The 4,267-nt window shown below is 33.3% G+C and overlaps 1 non-coding gene across 1 annotated transcript; it reads right to left on the reverse strand.

Moving 5' to 3' along the window:
• Positions 1-3,046: 3,046 nt before the first annotated feature.
• On the reverse strand, positions 3,047-3,187 carry LOC120366739 (U4 spliceosomal RNA). Its single transcript, XR_005581302.2, has one exon. It is a non-coding gene; the product is annotated as a U4 spliceosomal RNA (small nuclear RNA).
• Between the last annotated feature and the right edge of the window lie 1,080 nt (positions 3,188-4,267).

The raw sequence follows: 4,267 nt of genomic DNA on the forward strand, positions 1-4,267 counted from the left end.
TTGTTGTTGTTGTTGTTGTTTATAATGGCTATTCTAATTGGGGTGAGGTGACATTTTAATGGGAATTTGATTTTTATTTCCCTGATAATTAGTGATTCAAAAACCCTGTGTTGAGCCTTGCAATTGGGAATTTATTGAAAGTAAAGCTAAAATAGCTAATAACTCACAGTCAGGAGAAAATAAATGATTTTGTAGAGACAGAGTCTGGGTATAGATGAAAAATTCATGCCACATTTAAATTGGCTGATGTCCCATACCATATAGGATTAGAAGGTGTAATATAAGATAATTATATCTAAGGTTGATATTGAAGGAAGGAACTAGCTATCTTATCTAATATTTTGATTGTGCCCAGTAAATTGTAAGAGTTTGAGACATGACCTATAGTATTCTTGGATCTATGTCACAACAAATCATGTTTAATGTGATTCTTAATACACCATCTATTTTTTCTTCAAAAGGTGATTTCCATAGAGTCATCCTCATATTGTATCTCTAGCCAGTCAACATGTGAACTTTAGAAAGCAATCACACATTATTGCTGATGCTTTCATTTCTATCAAAAGATTTTCTACAAAAACAAAAGCAGTAAATAATTTAACAGTTGGAGAAACTAAAACAGATTTTCAGCAAAAGCTCTCCTTTGCCTAACCCTTTGATGTGGAGAAGAACAGGGATAAGATGAGAATTTAGTCAGTGTAACTTCCTCAATAAATCTACCTCTATTCAGCAGCATGAAATGTTTTTTGAAATCCTCTAAACAATGCAGTCAGAAAAAATGAAAGGAAAAAAGCATAAAGCAGCAAGAAACTAGAGTAACTGTCCCAATGAAAGTACCCTAGAGGGAAAATAATTTGATTTTTCACAAACATACCTTGCACAGAAGATGAATACAAAACCACCTGCTTTTATTATATTTCTGCCTGCTAGGGTGGTTTAATGCTCTGCATACTTCATAGCTATTTGTCTTAAGAAAGAAACCTGCTTGAAATATAGTGCAGTTTGGGGTTTATATCCAGTGATACTCTGAATGTATCAGAAGGTAGAGACAGGGATATAATAAAGAAAATTTAAAGTCCAGCGGTTGCTTGATGGTCTTTAGGTAGTTAGCATCCTAATTTAGAAATTAATTGCAAGATTAAGCAGGAAATGTTCATTGCCAGTTTTGTCATTTATTTGTTTGCATTTTTCCTCTGCCTGTGTACTTAATAAAGATGAATAACCCTTAAATATGAAATTATGGTAACAAATGGATACCACACAGTATTACTAAAAAGAGTAAAATCCGAACTGTTTTCCCCTTCAGAACTTAATAGTATCCTCTTTTTAATAGGCAGAAACAAAAGAAAATGAACAAAACCAAGTCTCTGGGGTGCTTTTCATATGGATAATTTAAAGGTTTTATGTAGGCTTTGCAGTAGGTATTTCTGAACATCTCATTTTTTTTTAACCTCCTTTCTTACAGTTTGATTTATGGCAGAGATCTCAGCAGCAACAGTGGAAGCCAAAGAAAAAATAAAATAATATTATCAAATGGTGGGAGAAAAATAACTTTTAATTGATACCCTGAAAGTTATCTTTCAATAATGACAAATATACTTTCATGTGAATAAGAAATGCAAAAGCTTACCACCAGTAAACCTTTCACTAAAGCAAGTTTTAAAGAATGTAATTTGAGGAAGGGAAATGACAGTAAAATTACTAATTGTAAAAGGGAAAAATAAAAAGAAGATCGCTAGTAGATTATGTGTAGATTAATCAAAAATTTTTAACATAAAAGAATGATAATTTTGTGATTTATTTTAAAGTTTGTTTTGAAGTGGATTATTTGTTTTATAGGTGTTATAAGGCTTTTGCATGATTGAGGCAGAAAGTCAAGTTTATAATTTGTTAAGAATGCATGATAAAACTTAAAGAATAACCATTAAAATAACAGACATTTCTACAATATAAAAAGGTAAGGTATCCAACGGAGTGTATTATTGGTACAAATATCAATTAACAGAAGCTCAATAACAAAGTATGTTTTTAAACATGCATTTAGAAATTATACATACATTTCTATGGTACTCATAAATCAAAGAAGTCATAATGAAATATTAAAAATATTTATATCTGCATGAGTGATTATGTAAATAAAAATAGAAGGGATGTGTCATCAGTCGTATATAAAGTAAAACTATTGGCTATAAAGGCTTACATAATAGAACAGGAATCAGTAAATATTTCTGTAAAGTGCTGAATAGTAAATATTTTTTACTCTGTAGACCGAAAGATATCTGTCATAGTTCTTCAACTCAGCCTTACTTAAGATACCATACATATTATGTAAAGATGTGAAGATTTCTGTGTCCCAATAAAATTTTATGAACATTGAAATTTTGATTTCATATAATTTTCATGTGTTCCAAATATTATTCCTTTCTGATTTTCATCCATGTTATAAAATAAAAATCATTCTTAGATCACAAGCCATAGAAATATAGATGGTAAGCTAGATTTAGCTCATGACCTGTAGAGCCTTATTATAGGAAATAAATAAATAAATAAATAAATAAATAAATAAAAATTAATGTGCTAAGCATTTAAGAATTTAGGGGAAAAAATGCCTCAGCTAAAATAATTTTAATGAATACATTTCTACTTGTCAAAATATAATCACCTTGTGCTACTTTTAAAAATCTTGTTTGAAGTGCAGTTAAAGGCTCCATTTCTATTCTACATACCCTTTACCTTCTCTTTCCTGCTTTATTTTATGTCTTAAGAGACAAGGTCTTGCTGTGTTGCCCAGGCTGATCTGAAATACCTGGGCTCAAGCAGTCCTCTCGCCTCAGCCTTCCAAAGTGCTGCAATTACAGATGTAAGCTTCTACACTGGACCCTCTTTCCTATTTTAAATATTTTGTTCTCAGTCATAGCCAGGGTGAATTTCTCAGTACAGTATTATGCCTCCATTTCTTAATTCTTTCTTTTACTCTTTCGAATAGAGAAAATAATCTATTGAGAATTTTATGTTGATCACTGTATTTTTTTTTTTAAATAATCAGTCCCCATATAGATTGTCAAAAATTGCCATTGCCGACTGTATTGCAAGTCGTCACGGCGGGGTATTGGGAAAAGTTTTCAATTAGCAATAATCACGCCTCAGATAAACCTCATTGGCTACGACACTGCCACTGCGCAAAGATGATCACTGTATTTTTAATTGTACTCACTCTGTATTGCTTCCATTTCTTATTTGAAGTCATTTCTACTTTGTTTTAAGCATGGCTATGATTGGATTTTTAATTTTTTTAAAAAATTTATGTGGTTACACAGTACATGAATGTATTTATGGCGAACATGAGTTGTTTTGATACAGGCATGCAATGTGAAATAAGTACATCATGGAGGACAGGGTATCCATGTCCTCAAGTATTTATCCTTTGAGTTACAAAAAATCCAATTACATTCTTTAATTTATTTGTATAAAAATATACAATTGTTATTGTTGACTATAGTCACCCTGTTGTGCAATCAATAGTAGGTCTAATTTTTTTTTTTTTTTTGAGCCGGAGTTTCGCTCTTGTTACCCAGGCTGGAGTGCAATGGCGCGATCTCGGCTCACCGCAACCTCCGCCTCCTGGGTTCAGGCAATTCTCCTGCCTCGCCTCCTGAGTAGCTGGGATTACAGGCACGCGCCACCATGCCCAGCTAATTTTTTGTAATTTTAGTAGAGACGGGGTTTCACTAAGTTGATCAGGATGGTCTCGATCTCTTGAGCTCGTGATCCACCCGCCTCGGCCTCCCAAAGTGCTGGGATTACAGGCTTGAGCCACCGCGCCCGGCTGATCTAATTTATTCTTTCTATTTTTTCTACCTATTAACTATCCCCCATCTCTTCCCACCAGTCCCCCACTAGCCTTCCCAGCCTCTGGTAACCATCCTTCTACCTTCTATGTTCATGAGTTCAATTGTTTTGATTTTTAGATTCCACAAATAAGTGAAAACATGTGAAGTTTATCTTTGGGTGTACTGCTTATTTCATTAATGTAATAATCTCCAGTTCAATCTAGGTTATTGCAGGTGATTTGATCACATTCATTTTATAGCTGAACAGTACTCCATTGTGTATATTTACCACATTTTCTTTATCTAGTCACCTTTTGATGGACACTAAAGTTGCTTCCAAATCTTAGCTATTGTAAAGAGTGCTGCAACAAACATAGGAGTGCACATATCTCTTCGACATACTGATTCCTTTTGGGGGGTGGTATATACCCAGCAGT

This window comes from Saimiri boliviensis, chromosome X (assembly GCF_048565385.1).
Source record: "Saimiri boliviensis isolate mSaiBol1 chromosome X, mSaiBol1.pri, whole genome shotgun sequence".
Lineage (NCBI taxonomy): Eukaryota > Metazoa > Chordata > Mammalia > Primates > Cebidae > Saimiri > Saimiri boliviensis.